Below are 16,936 nucleotides of genomic sequence, written 5' to 3' on the forward strand. Positions count from 1 at the left end.
AATGCCCAGTTGGACTCTCTCCTCATTTCTAGCTTCTTCTCAAGTATCTGTCTCAATGCAAACATCGGGTCAATTGTGCTGCATCCTGAGCGGAACCCGAACTGTTCATCTACCATCTTACATTCTACTACTCTCCAGAACTTTCATGCAGTGAGTTTGATCCATCTGTACTGGCCACAGTTGTGGATGTCCCCTTTGTTCTTTTACACCAGCACAAGTATGCTTATTCTCCAGTCATCTGGGATACGCCTTTCTCTCCACACTGCTATTAGACCCCTCAAGAGCCATTTGTCCCTATCTCACCCAGCATCTTTATCATATCTGCTGACACCTCATCTGAGCCTGCTGCTTTCCCTGACTTCATCCTCCCAAGTGCTGTTCTTACTTCTTCTAAGGTGGGCTCCTCTTCTTCTCTAATTGTAGGCTGTTTCTAGGGGCAGTACATCTTCTGTGGGGTTTTCTTCATTCAGAAGCTGCTGGAAATGCTCCTTCCATCTACCTTTGATGTCCTGTGGGCTGGTAAGCAGGTTGTTGCTGGCATCCCATATGAAGGGTGTCTGACTGTCTTCTTTATCTTTCTGTCTTTGTCTTGCAACCTGATATAGTTTCTTTGTGCCCCTTACTGAGTCACTTTCCAGAAGTTGGTACAGTGCCTCTGATGCCCTATTCTTTGCTACTGCAATTTCTTTCTTAGCTTCTTTGTTAGCCAACCAGTACTTCTCCCTAGCCTGGTTAGTCTTTTCTATCTCCAATTTCATCCTGCACTCCTCCTTTCTTTTGATGACTTCCTGGACTTCTGCATTCCACCACCAGCTTTCCTTGTGTACCTTATTTCCATACCTGGCTTGGCCACATATCTTTTCTGTAGTCCTAACACATGCTGTTTTTAGATGCTGCCACTCCTCTTCAACTCCATCTATTTCCTCCTCTTCTTAGGTTGCTAGAGCCCTGAGTAATTCCTTGAACTGCTGAACTTTCTCTCCAGTCAACTTCCAGGTTTTCAGCCTGGTCTCTGTTGACCTTAGAGGCTTCTCTGACCACTGCCTGCAGCTGATTGTGACAACTAATGGCTTATGCTGTGGGCCGACTGTTTCACTGGGGATGACTTTGCAATCATGGATTCTACCCCAGTCCCTTTTTCTTACTAGGAGGAAGTCTACCTGTGTTGCATGTTGGCCACTCTTGTATGTGATCTTGTGACGGTCTCTCTTTCTGAACCATGTGTTGGCTACTATCAAGCCATTTGCCTGAGAGAATTCTGAACCATGTGTTGGCTACTATCAAGCCGTTTGCCAGAGAGAAGTCTAGAATGGCTTCTCCTTCTTTATTCCTGTTACCCCACCCATGTGGACCCAGGCAGTCCTCATATCCTGTTCTGTCTGTCCCGATATGTGCATTCAAGTCACCCATCATCAACACCAATTCATGTTGTCCTGCTTTATCTAGTAGGTTCTGCAACTGATGTCTGACTGCATTCTTTTCCTCACTATCACAACCCTGCTGTGGGGCATATGCTGATATTATGAATACTGCCCTATTGTTACACTGGAGTCTGATTGCCATGAGTCTGTCATTAATTCTGATGATATCCCTCATTGCGTTCTGAAGCCTCTCTTTCACCACAATTCCCATACCATTTTTAGCCTGTCCCCCATCTGAGTAGTAGAGTCTGAATCCCAAGCCAAGTGGCTTTGCTGCACTGCCCTTCCATCTCATCTCTTGGATACATAGGATGTCTAGCCTCCTACATATTATCATGTCATCCACTTCCAAGCTGCATCCTGTCACTGAACCTACATTAAGCGTAGCAAATCTCAGTTCATGTTTGGCATGTTTGTTGGTTTTACATCCAGCTTTTGCTCAACAGAGCTGTCCCAGGTAACTCAGGCTGGGCAACTAGACACCAGCCAGCCAGTAGCTTATTGGCCCAGGGCTGCTTGGCTTTATGGCAGGCAGACACTGGCCACTAGGGGCACATATACCCCTCCCACCATTAGCAAGGGTTCCTGGTGTGGGTGAGAGTAGGCCGGGTCCTCAACCCACTTATCACCGGTAACTATCCATGCTCATTTTGGCGATATTAGTCAACATGATCGAATCACCTAGAGCCATAGTTTACACCAAGTGGCTAGCCCTGCCATGGCGCACAGTCTGTGATTTGTGTTCTCCTATCTTGAGGATACTGTGCACCACAGTAGATGCCCAAAGTGGTTGGTCTGTACAACTCTTCCCTCTATAGGGCACCATGTAGAGTCTGTGCTGCTGCCCACATTCATTGGTGAGTTTGAGATGGAAACAGTATGTTTTTCGGACATGGGAGAAACCCCACGGAGCTGGTCTCTGAATGCATTTGATTTTTGATTGGAGCTATTAATTTAAGTTTTGGTTGCTTATAGTTTTTTATCTTTACTTTTATATTGCATTTTGTTTTGTTCATTTTTTTTTTTCAGAGTTTCTCAAGGTCATTTAGAAAATAATTTTTTTGTAAACATTGAATAAATCCCAGCTTATTACTGGGATGAGCTGAGAAACAGTATTCCTCATTTACCTACAAATATTTAGTCCATCTTTATTTATTTATTTATTTTGTAAAACCAATCAATCTGTCAAACATGAACTAGGCATTCCAACAGTCAGTGCAGATTCACTGACGGAAAAGACCTTGGAAGTGAATGACATAGATGTAGAATTGGAAGATAGGGAGTGGAGGGGAATCCTACATTTCATGAACATACCAGAAGAATCAGAAGATACAAAGTGTAAAGAATTCATAATTGACCATTTGCAAAAACAGATTGGCACACCAGACAAGAAAATTAGGATAAACAGGTCCCACATGGTGTACACACCAGCAGGAGAGAAAAGGGAATTTCCACACCCCATAGTGGTCAAGCTCCAAAAATATCAACGTTACTGGGGGCACTATACAAAAAAGACGAAATCCTAAGAATTGGTGCAAATATAATTTTTGTCATCCAAGACTTCTCAGCGCATACCAGAATGAAGACATCCAAGTTCTTACCATATTTCAAACTGTGCAGCAGATTGGGGCTACTTTTGAAATTGATATACACAGTAGCATTTAGAATGTTTATTTTTTCATCAGGCATCAAAACATTTGTGGAATCAGATTGAGTGGAGGAGGTGCTAGAGTGGTTCTAACTGTCGACCTCCAAAGTCCCATCTGCAGAACCAATACAAACCTAAGGAATGAAAGTTAAAGGAAAGATTGAGAATGCAAGACAATGCTGGCCCGTAAAACCATTCCCAGTGTTTTGACAAAAATGACTAGATAGGAAAAGAAAAATAAAGAAGTTCATGAAAAAGGGTGATAGATAACATCTGAGAAATTAATGAAGAAAGGGAGGAAATAATGGTAGAGCAGTGGGAAGCTTGACTCACAGAGAGGTTAACCAAAGGTACACAGTTGACAAAATACTGGTATCAGCAAAGAGGGAGGTGTGCAGAAAGTTTTCAAGAGGAGGAAGTAATGAAAATGAAAAACAGCTAAACATGAATGGTTGGTAGATGGCATGGAAGGACAGATAGCTTAAAATGAACAGAAAAAGAATGGACATTACTGCAAAGTTATTAAGTCATTTGAACAAAGAGACTATAATTAGCATTCATGATGATCTGTAAAATAAAAGGTATGCAAAATTAAAATAGTTGATAATATGTGGTTCTGATCTTAAATCCAAACATTATCAATAAAATGAATGAGAGAAAAGAGGAGGCCCATTGTAGGAAGGGGTTACGTATGAACAGAGAGTGGTATAACAAGGAAGTGGCATAAGAAGAGCATCTGCTGAAATACCCATTGTGGGATATAATGGGAAGTTTGAAGTATTTGTATATAGTTAGAACCATGTTTATTTTATGTGCTGGAGAATTAAGTTTAATAAAACAAATGGGGAATGAAAAAGGATTGCAGCATAATAAATGTCAAAATATTATAAATCAAGGAAGTAAATAAAAACTAAACAAGTTAATCATGGATGTTGCATATCAATGAAAGTATAACATCACAAAAAGAATTGGTAGGGTATAATATAAGTATTAAAAAACACAAGGGAAGAAGACCATAATATTACCAGAGTATGCAAAATGTGACACTTTAAATTTTGAGCTGGAATATAAATGGAATAGTAGACAAGATAAAGAGACAAGAGGTATTTAACTATATAAGAAGGGGATATATTAATGTAGCACTCCTTCAAGGAATCCATTCGTCAAAAGAAAAAAACAGCACATATACTGAGGTTGACGTAAAGCAGGGATATGGATTAGAAGCATGGGTTGGACAAAGGAGAGAACTAATGACAGGGGTCATTATGGGAATGTATGGTGGAACCTTCAGAGAGAGGTGGTAGAGGAGTACCGGAATTAATCTATCAACTGGAAAATGATAACTACACTGCAAATTGGAAAGAATTATTAATACAGATGGAAGCAGAAAAATGACAATTGATAGTGTAGAATATTTGGGAAAGCTAACAGACATGACAATAAAATCAGAATACTTGAATCAAATAAGAAATCTAACCAAATAATTGGTGGGAAATGGAGCTCTACATGATACGATTAAACCAAAAAAGTCTGTATGTGTGGAAAGACTTCAGGTGGGGACGTTTCTATGGGAAAGGAGCAATAAACTTCTGGGAACAATAAAGGAAAGGCAGGGTGTTAGAAACTATGAATATAAGGCTGAAATTAATTATGTTGTAAATATGCTGAAAGATAAAGCATAGAATAAAATGTTTGCTTGAATATATGTATAGAGTTTAGCAATGTAAAATGTGCATTCATACTATATGTATAACAGACAGGCTTCTCTTCACAGGATCAAAAAGAAAAAGCCTAACAAAGCAATATTGGAAAGCAAGTATTACATGATTTTCTCATGTTTACAGAACAAATATCTATTAACAGACATCCATTTTTATAAACTCAGCAATACGTGATGTTTTTTCAGTAGGAACAGAACAGATGTTTCCTTTCATACTTCTGTTATTCTGATTGTGTGCAAGTCTAAAAACAAACATTATGTAACTTCCCACAAAAGGCCAAAAGAGATACCCAGAGGAAATAATAAAATCTATGTGCGTGACTAGCACTCTATATAACAATTGGTGTAATTCAGTTACGTGAGAAAGGGACTGAGAGAGGTATTTTGTAGAAGTCATCATTCATATCTGTAATGAAGGAAAACTTTGTAAATATATGCTACAAACTAACAGAAAGAGTACGTGTCATTTGTTATAAAATAAGTTATGTGTAACTGTTTATAGCTGCAAAATATATATTTTTTATCAGTGTGCAATTTGAAAGGCTTGGTGCTTTAAACATACTACAGATGGAGTCATGCAAAGCTCTGTGTCTCTCTGATTCAGCAGTAAACAGTACAGCAAGACTGTGTGTCTTAAGAAAACTTCAAATCCATCACAGTAAGCAGCATCTTATAAATTTTCACACGGAAATTATGAATTAGGTAGAACTCAAGCAACTATATCAAATGAAAGATATAAAATGATTATATTACAAGATGTTAATTCAAACTTTAAAAGAATAGGATAAAAAGACACAGAGGAAGCACAAAGAAGACCAGAGTTAATAGGATTGTTGGCTGAGGTGAAAATGATAAATGCAAGAAAAAAATAGTGAGTAGAATAAGTGCAGCATTAAGAGAAGCGTGATCAGAGAAAGCACAGAAAGAAAAGATTAAAGACTGGGAAAAAACCTTGAAATAATTAATTTAAGAGAGCACTGGGATGAGATATGTAGCACAATAAATAAAGTAACACAAGAGAGAAGGTTTCAGACTTTTGGCTGGAAATGCCTACACAAATATTTTTAAACTCCAGTAAGTTTACAAAAAATGTTTCCAGGTGTCAGGGAAACATGCTGGAGATGTGAACAACAAGACATTATAACACAGACTATGCAACAGTTATCTGGTACCCATGGTTAAATAACCTGAGTGCCTGTGTCACTTGATAAATCCTAGCCCCTGAAAGGCTTTTAACCATGACTCTCTCCTTACTTGGTCTGGTAAGGGGACATTAGTGTGCTACACTATAGAATCACTAACAACCAGGAAATTTAGCTGTGAGCTGGTTTGCTTAAGGACTTAGCAGTAGAGATACTGGATGCAGTGTTAAATATGTGTAGCTGTGGTGGTGGTTTAGCATTTACATGATAGCTGATGACCCTTTTTGATTATTCTGTGCAGGAGGCCTCAGTGTTTTAGGAAGGTTAATGGAATGTGCTTCAGCATAAGTAGTTTTATGTGTAGGGTTTTTATCCCGTGCAGAAGGCATGGCTCAAGTGTCACTGACAACTTTCATAGAATTAGTTTTGGTTGTATGAGAGAGAGTTTTGCCTCCAGCATTAAAGTGCATTTACATCTCTCACACACTTTATCTGCTTTAGTAAGAATAAGTTGGTTGTCAGTGTACATACCTCTCAACCTCATAGAGCAAGACATCTGGAAAAAGCCATGAATAATGGAAGGGGGGGCAGGGGCCCAAAAATAGGGACACATTTTAAATATTGCTCTTACAAACTTAGAAAGTTTATAGAACAACATGTTTTGCATTAGCATGAATTTTCTGAAAAAATGAAGTCTAAAAATCAAATGTCTGCCATTATTTTTTTACTTCAGTCCTCAATAATTCGTCAGTGGTTTGCCAGAAAACTACAATTTTATGAGAAATGGACCAAAAATATGAGTAGAAAATCTGGACATTGTGCAAAAACTGGACAGTTGAAAGCTATGTCATTGTACAATGCTTTAGAATACCCATCTCAACCAGATTGGCTACAGAGAGAGTCAAGAAGTACACATACATGGCTACTGATCTACTCGAGAGGAGTGAGGGAAATTTTAATATTGAATAGGTCAATAAAACAAGAAACTTATGATCAATGCTCGGCTATGTGGAAAATAGATGCTCTAGTAGTTAAAAAATATGTCTAGACAGTAAAGGTATTTTAAAGGAAACTAATACTGTGAGAGATCAGTTTTTTACACAGATTACAAGGGTGAGTTACTTTACAAGATATCAGTATATATACAGATTACTGCTATCCTCTGCTGAGCAAAGAGCAGTAGTTCAATCTAAAGACTATAAAATAGGTCAAAAGTACAGATATTCAACACAGAAATATTCAATTAATGCAACTGTTATAAAAACAATGTGAAAAACATGTGCTGAAACAGTGGATATGGTAATGTAAGTCTTAGCTTGCTCATAGGTTATGAGCCAAGTGTTGTACAACTGCAATGCTTAAATAGCAGAGGAGATTTAATAAAAAAACACACACAAAGAAGGGCCTGTGGTGAGTCAAAAACAGCATACCCTTTTTTACTTTACACAGCTGTGGGCCAGAAAATGACTCAGGTCCACATTACTTTTACTAAAGTGGAACTAAGGCAGTTCTACCTAAAGACAGTAAAACAAGGTAAAAAATACAGATATTTAACACAGAAACATTCAATTAATGCAACTTTGCTAAAACAGAGGATATGCTAATGTAAGTCTTAGCTTTTGCAGAGTTTAGCAGAAACCAGCAACACACTTCTTCTCAAGTTTTGTGGTCACCAAATGTCACCAAACTCCTAGGAGCTTGTAGGTTGTGAGACAAGTGTTGTGCAACTGCAAAGCTTAAATAGTAGCAGAGATCTCATGAAAAAGAACAAAAAACAGGCCCCAAGGCCAGTAAAAACTAGCAAACTCTTCTTTCCTTTACACAATCTCAGGCCAGAAAATGGCTCAGGTCCCTCCTAGTCTCACTAAAGTGGAACTAAGGCAGTTCTAACTAAAGAATGTAAAAAATGTAAACGTGTGCAGATATTCAACACAAAAACACTGAATTAATGCATCAAAAAACAGTGCTGAAACAGTAGATATGGAAATGTAAGTCTTAGCTTTTGTAGAGTTTAGCATAATCCAGCAACACTCTTATTCTCAAGTAGTGTGCTCACCAAATGTTACCAAATGCCTCAGGCACAGAGATTCAAATTTTAAACAAGCTATCTCTCTAAGACATACACCAGCAATTCCCAGATCAGAAGGGTGTAGGATATCCTTTCCTGCCACAGGAGTATAGACCACAAACCTTCCCAATGTAAAATCATTGGTTTGGATTCCAAGTGCTTAAACCGGAACAAAGACACTGTTAGAATAACAGACACAATAAACCTTCAACAGCAATTCAAAGCTTAAAAGGGTGGAGTCCAACCTCTCTTCCCAAAAGAGTTTAGACCACAGACCTTTTAAATGTACAATAACTGGGTTGGAGCCCAAGTGCTTACATCAGAACAAAGACACTGTTAGAATAACAGACACAATAAGCCTTCAACTGGCAATTCCCAACTCAGAAGGGTGGAAGCTACTTCTTATCAAACTCAGGAACCCCACACAGCCTTCCTGAAGACACTGGAGGGTATAAATGTATCTCCAAACACCATCATATTGGGTGACTTCAACTACCCGAATATAGACTGGGAACATTACTCAAGCCCTAACTTTCTAGCCCAACGGTTCCTGGAGTTCATAAATTCAAATGCCATGGAACAGCTAGTCACTGTTCCCACGAGAGGAGAAAATATACTAGATCTCATTATCACAAACATGGGGACAAAATGCTCCACACCAGAAGTATATCCCTCATTGGTGAGATCTGATCATAAACTAATCTCACTGGAAATCCACATCCCGCCCCACCCCAAACAAAAAAGACCACAGTGAAGAACTTCTCTAAAGCAAACTTCACACTACTCAAGACTGGTGTGGTATCCTTCAAGGCCCCTGAGCCAGTGGAAACCACAACACAAGCTGCGGAAGCCCTTACAAATGCCTTCTATGAACACCTCCAGGACTGCATGGATCAGGCAATCCCAAATAAAACCAAGACTCTTTCCACAAAGGGCAAACGTCCAGTCTGGTGGACCACAGCCATTAACAAACTTTACAATGAGAGGAAAAAGCTATTACATGATAGAACAAAATCCATAAAAGGGAAGTCACCCCTGATCATTATTAGTAAAAAATACGAGCACTCATAAAATCAACTAAGGCCAATTTTGAGAGAAAATTGCCATGGATTCAAAGGACAATCATAAGGCCTTTTCAGCTATGTTAGGAACCTGGGTGGAAACTCCCAGATATGCTCAGAATTAGTCCAAAATGATACAAAAATCACTGAACCCACAGACATTACCAACATACTGGCAGACAGGTTCAGTGCAAACTTCACCCCCCCCCTAAAGGAGAGATAACTATCCCAGTGGAGTGTAGCCTCCCAGACATCTCAAATGCGCAGGTGAAAGCTGCTCTCTCTAAAGCTAAAAACACAGCATCAATGGGACCAGATGGTGTCCCCAGCTGTGTGCTACACGAGCTAAATGAGGAATTAAACCCGCACATAAGGCAGCTGTTTAATCTCAGCCTTACCACAGGATACGTGCCCAAGGAGTGGCGTACGGCAACTGTGGTCCCAATCCACAAAGGCGGTGCCTCTATGGACCCTGGTAATTACCGCCCTATAAGCTTAACGAGTCTGGTCTGCAAAGCTATGGAGAGGATCATAGTGGAGCTCATAAACAGAGATATAGGGGACTTGCAGACATTGGACCCGACCCAGTTTGGCTTTGTCAAGGGCAGATCATGCCTTTTGAACTTGGTCGACTTCTTCGAAACAGTCACCAAGGCCATTGATGAGGGAAAGGCAGTCCATACAGCCTACCTTGACCTTGCAAAGGCTTTCGACACAATACCCCACTCGGGTATTGTAGAAAAACTTACCAGCTTAAATGTAAACCCATATGTCACAAGATGGGTTGCAAACTGGCTTAAGGACAGAACCCACAGGGTTAGAGTTGCTGGCGCTATGTCAGACTCCAAGCCAGTCACAAGTGGTGTCCCACAGGGCTCGGTCCTTGGCCCCCTATTGTTTGGCATCTACTTCTCAGAAGTACAGGCCAACATGGGAGGACTTTGGCTGACAAAGTTTGCAGACGACTTTAAACTGGGCGCCATAGTGGAAAGTGCATCGGACATGGATATCCTTCAGAAGGGACTCACGGAAACAGATAGCTGGTGCCAGAGCCATGGCCTGAAGTTAAATGCCAAAAAATGTATAGTCATACCCTTCGGGAAAAACAAGGTAACCCCAAGCTGCCATATAGGCGGCAATCCACTAAGCACAGAAGAGGTTATCAGGGACCTGGGGACCCAGGTTGACAGTGGCCTTTCTTTTGACACTCACGTTGCTAAAGTGGTTAGAAAGACCTTCTACATTGCCCACCTGATCATGAAGGGATTCACATCCAGATCTAGTGAGGTCATTGTTCCCCTGTACTCTTCACTTATCAGACCAATGATCGAGTACAATGCCCCATTCGGGATGTATCTCACCCGACATCTGCAACAATTGGAGAGACCCCAAAAGTTCCTCACCAAAAGGATAAAGGGACTCCAAAATCTGTCATATGCTGCCAGATTGAAGAAACTCCAGCTCTATTCAGTCGCATACAGTCTGCTCAGAGGTGACATGTGCTTGACATACAAGGCCATGTCCAACCTGGAATTAATGGACATGCTCCACCTCAAAAAATCCAAATCCACCAAAACCACTAGAGCAAGTGACTCAAACCTTAGCACGGATATAAATAGGATGTGCTGGAGGGATAGATTTATCACTCAGAGACTCCTATGCTGTGGAATAAAATCCCAGTCCATGTGAGGCAGAGCACCTCGCTGGCTCTGTTCAAGAGAAATCTTGACCTGTGGATGGGAGATCGTAGGTTTACCCCGGGAATCATCTCTGTGTCACTGCTGGACAGAGGCACAACAAACTAATGGGCACAGTATTTTTTCATATAAGGGGTGGCGTAAGCCACAAAACTTTGGGCTAGGCTTATAAATGCCTTAGGGCAGATAGCCTAGTATAAACCTATGAACCTATGAACCTATGGACAAGAATGTAGACCATAAACCTTCCTAATGTATGATAACTACTCTGGAGCCCAAGTGCTTGAATCTGAACTAAGAGGCTTATAATAACAGTCACAATGTAATCAGTCTACTAACAAACAGTAATAGATGCACAAGATTAAATGCAACTGAACACTTTAAACATTACAGCAAAAAAGCTAACTAAAACAAGAGTAAGCACAAATATAGTAACACAGCAAATAAAATACATTTTTGAGTAAGTATAGAAAACACAAAATAATGCAAGTATAACAGACTAAGGGGGGTGGGCTTCCCAGATGATCTCTCAGTGCTCATCAGAATGATCTGATGGAATGAGATTGGAAAGATTCTACAATAAAGTTTTATAGTAGGGGCAGGCAACTAAAAAGCAACAAAGTTTAAAACTACAACATGAGTAGAACAAGTGGGTGGGAAAATCAAATGCAGACACAGATCAGAAATAGCTGGAGAAAATGACGTCACACATCATTACACCTAAATAAAGCTGCCACTAAATATTTGTAGTTTAATGACAAATACTATTTCTTATCTCACCCCATTTATCAGCTGGATTTTATTGCCTCTCTGCAAAAGAATTATTTTCTAACTGAGCCTAGCCAAGACCTCTTAAATTTCCCAAAAGAACAATCAAATAAAACAAAAGGAAATGCAATGTAATAAACAAAATGTAATACAAGAGTAAAGATAAAAATGAAAGAAACCAAGCATTAAATTAATAACTCCAACCCAAAATCAAATGCAGGCAGAGATCAGCAATAGTCAACTGCAGAATGACATCACAATAGTCAGGCAGAAAACAACAAGACACACAGCACTACAGCAAAAGATGCCACTGAATACTTGTAGTTAAATGAGGATACTGTTTATTAGCTAGTCACATTAACTGGCAGGATTTTATTCACTGTCTGCAAAAAAAAAAATATTTTCAGACTGACCCCAGTGAAGACCTCATAAAACTTCCAAAAGAGAAAAAAAATGCAAACACAGATTAGCAATAGTCAGGCAGAGAACAGCAGGTCAGACAGCATGCAGTTAAATGAGGAATGCTATATCTTAGCTCCTCACATAAATTTGCTGGATTTTATTCACTGTCTGCAAAATAATTCTTTTCTAACTGGCCCTAGCCAAGACCTCTTAAAAGTACAAAAAGAGCAAAAAAAAAAAAAAATAATAATAAATAAATAAATAAATAAATAAAATGCAATATAAGATAAAAATGGAAGAGTAAACATAAACAATGTAAGTAACCAAGCTGTAAATGAATAACTCCAATCCAAAACAAATGCAGACAAAAATCAGCAATAGTCAAATGCAGTTAAAGGAGGAATGCTATTTCTTAGCTAATTATATTAATTAGTTAGATTTTATTCACTGTCAGCAAAAGAATGCTTTTCTAATTGACCTTAGCAAACACCTCTTAAAACTCTAAAAAGAACAAAAAATTAAACCAAGAAAATGCAAAATTAGAGTAAAAATGCAAAAAATGGAAGTAGCCAACCTTAAAAGAGTAACTACAATCCACAATCAAATGCAGGGATAAGAAACAATTGCAGAGAGAGGTCAGCAATAGTCAGGTAAAGAACAAGTCACACATCACTACAGCTAAATAAACATGCCATTAAATACTTCTAATAGGATGAATAATGCTATTTATTAGCTCCTCCCAATAATTAGCTGGATTTTATTCACAACCTGAAAAACAAATCCTTTTAACTAACCACAACCAAGTCCTCTTAAAACATCCAAAGAACAACACACTAAAACAAAACAAAATGCAGTAAGAGAAAAGATAAAAAAATGGAAGTAACAAACCCATAAATGAATGAGTTCAGTCAAAAATCAAATGCAATGTCCAATAGTCAAATGCAGACAGAGATCAGCAGTAGTCACACAGACAACACCAATCAAACAGCACTACAGCTAAATAAAGATGTCACTAAATACTCATAGTTACGTGAGGAATACTATTTCTCCACTCCTTCACTAATGAGATGGATTTCTTTCACTGTCTACAAAAGAACACTTTTCTAATTGATCTTAGCCAAGACCTATTAAAACTTCCAAAAGGCCAAAAAGCTAAAAGAAAAAAATGCAGTTTAAGAGTAAAAATAAAACAAATGGAAATAACCAAACTTTAAATAAATAACTCCAATGAAAATTCAAATGCAGATAGACCCCAGCAGTAGCCAAATGCAGATACAGATCAGTGATAGATAACATATCACACAGTACATCTAAATAAAGATGCACTAAATACTTGTAGTTAAATGGGGAATGCTATTTCTCAGCTCCTACCACTAATTAGCTGGATTTTATTCACTGTCTGCAAATTAATTATTTTCCAACTGACCTATACAAACTTAAAAAAAAAAAAAAAACTAAAACAAAAGAATGCAGTATAAAAGTAAAGATAAAAAACTGGAAGTAATTAAACCTTAAATTAATAACTCCAATCCAAAATGAAATGTAGACAGAGATCAGCAATAATCAAATGCAGACACAGCACTACAGCTAAAGATGCCAGTAAATATTTGCAGTTAAATGAGGAATTCTATTCTTTTGCTAGCCAGACTAATTAACTGACCCTATCCAAGACAAAGAGCAAAAATAAATAAATAAATAAATAAATAAAAAATAAAAAAAAACTATTTTTAAAAGTTTTGAAATAAAAGTATTCAAATGTTTTTCAGAGCAGTGGATTTCTAACCTTTTTGTTGTTATCTAAGTTTGTTCTGTCTTAGCATTTTTTGTAGCAGACAGAGATCAGCAATAGTCAAGCAGATAATAACAAGTTACACAGCACAAGAGATAAATAAAGATACCAATAATACTTGTAGTTATATGAGGAATGCTATTGCTCAGCACCTTAGCTGGATTTTATTCACTGGCTACAAAATAATTATTTTCTAACTGACCCTATCCAAGACCGCTTAAAATTCCAGAAAGAGCAAAAAACTAAAACAAAACAAAATTCAATATAGGAGCAAAGATAAAAATGGAAGCAAACAAAGTTTAAATGAATAACTCCAATCCAAAATCAAATGCAGACAGAAATCAGCAATGGTCAAATGCAGACAAGATCAACAATAGACAGAGAAGAGGAAGTTACACATCACTAGAGTTAAATAAAGGTGCCACTGATTTCTTATAGTTAAATAATGAATGCTATTTCACAGATCCTCCCACTAATTAGCTGAATTCTGTTCACTGTATGCAAAAGAATTCATTTATAACTGACCCTAGCCAAGCTCTCTTAAAACTTTAAAAAGAACAAAAATCCAAAACAAAACAAAATGCAATATCAGACTAAAGAGAAAAATGGAAGTAACCAAATCTTGAATAATTAATTCCAATCTAAGATCAAGTTCAGAGATCAGTAACAGTGAAATGCAGAGAGAAATCAGGCAGAGAACAGCAATTCACACAGCACTACAGCTAAATAAAGATTTCACTAATTATAGCTAAGGAATACTATTTTTCAGCTTCTCCACTAATTAGATTGATTTCCTGCACTGTCTGCAAAATAATTATTTTCTAATTAACCATAACCAAGACCTCTTAAACCCCAAAAATGACAAAAAAACTAAAACAAAAAATGCAATATGAGAATAAAAATAAAAGAGGAAGTAACCAACCTTAAAATGAATAAATCCATCTTCAAGTCAAATAGATAGAGAGATCAGTGATAGTCAAATACAGAAGGAGATCAACAATGGTCAGGCAAATAACAACAAGTCACACAGCATTACAGCTAAATAATAATAAAAATGCCACTAAATACTTGTAGTAGGGTGATAAATGCTATTTCCCAGTTTCTCCCAATAAGTATCTGGATTTTATTCACTATTTGAAAAATACCTTTTTAAATGACCCTAGCCAAGACCTCTTAAAAACCACAAAAAGAACAAATAACAAAAATGCAATAAGAGTAAAGAAAAAAAGGAAGTAGCAAAACCATAAATGAATGAGTCCAATCTGAAATCAAATGCAGAAAGAGATCAGCAATAGTTAAATGCAGAGATCAACAACAGTCGGGCAGAGAACAACAATTCACACACCACTACGGCTAAATAAGCATGTCAGTAAATATTTGAAGTTAAGTGAGGAATACTACTTCTCATCTCATCATGTAATTAGGTTGATTTACTTCTCTGTCTGCAAAAGAATTATTTTCTAATTGACTTTAACCAAGACCTATTAATACTCCAAAAAGAACAAAAACCTAAAAGAAAACAAAATGCAATATACGAGTAAAGATAAAAAATGGAACAAACCAAAATTAAAATGAGTACCTCCAATAAAAAATCAAATGCAGACAGACATCAGCAATAATCAAATGCAGACAGAGATCGGTGATAGTCAGGTAGAGAACAACATTTCACAGAGCACTACACCTAAATAAATCTGTAAACCAAAATGTCTACTTTGAAATTAGTTTCTCCTTATACTGTTCATATTCTAATTATGTTTCTTGTGGAGCTTTTCTCCCCAGGCCTCCACTGAAAATAGGCTCTGCTTGGTCCAGTGGACTATCCCAGTAATCAAATGCCAATAAATAAATAAATAAAGATGCACTAAATATTTGTAGGTAAATGAGGGATACTATTTCTCAGCTCATCTCAGTAATAAGCTAGGATTTATTCAATGTTTGCAAAAAAAAAAAAAATATTTTCTAAATGACCTTGAGAAACTCTGAAAAAAAACTAAACAAAATGCAATATAAAAGTAAAGATAAAAAACTATAAATAACCAGACCTTAAATTAATAACTCCAATCAAAAATCAAATGCATCCAGAGACCAGCAATATTAAGTCATAGAACAGCAAGGCAGACACGACTACAGGTAAATAAAGGTGCCACTAAATACTTGTAGTTAAAAAAGGAATGCTATTTCTTAGCTAGTCACACTAATTAGCTGGATTTTATTCACTGTTTGCAAAATAATTATTTTCTAACTGAGTATAGCCAAAACTCTTAAAATTCCAAAAGGAACAAAAAACTAAAACAAAACAAAATGCAATATAAGAGTAAAGATAAAAAAATGGAAGCAATAAACCTTAAATGAATAATTCCACTAAAAAATTAAATGCAGACAGAATAGCCATAATCAAAACAGGCAGAGATCAGCAATAGTCAATTAGAGAATAGCAAGTCACGCAGCACTACAGCTAAATAAAGATGCCACTAATAGTTGTTGTTAAATGAGGAATGCTATTTGTCAGTTCCTTCCACAAATTACCTGGATTTTATTCACTCTCTGCAAAAGAATTCTTTTCTATATGATCTAAAAAAAAGCAATATAGAAGTAATAATAATTTTCTTAACTACCATACCAACTATATCCTTGAATTTCTAAGTCCCTTTTTTCTTTACCAGTGGCTCTAAATATAATTCAAATAACAAAGGGGAGAGAGGACACCCCTCTCTGGCTCCTCTCGTCAAGCAGAGATTATTAGAGAGGACACGACCCACTTTAATTTTCACCTCTGATCCGTCATACATCCTCCTAATCAACCATATAAATTTATCAGGGAATGCAAATCTTTCCATGCTCTGCCCATAAAGTCCTAGCTTACTTTGTCAAATTTATTTATTTTATTTATTTGCCATTTGTTAACTGGGGTAGTCCACTGGGCCATAAAGAGCCCGTTTTCAGTGGAGGCCAGCGGAGAAAAGCTCCACAGTAAATAGATTATGCATTAACAGAAATGTTGTAGTAACTAGAAGAGTTAATAAAATTCACAATAAAGACTTATGCACACAATGTAATATGTACAGAAACTTTAACATTTGTAGACTGTATGCAGACAGGATTAGAAGAGGTATACAATTCACAGTAAAGAAGTTTTCACACAATGTTATTCTTACAGAAAGAATAAAATATATCTAGACTTTATACACACTATGATTCAACGATAACATATTAGTTAATG

This window comes from Protopterus annectens, chromosome 5.part0 (genome assembly GCF_019279795.1).
Source record: "Protopterus annectens isolate FY-2018-M chromosome 5.part0, PAN1.0, whole genome shotgun sequence".
Taxonomy (NCBI): Eukaryota; Metazoa; Chordata; order Ceratodontiformes; family Protopteridae; genus Protopterus; species Protopterus annectens.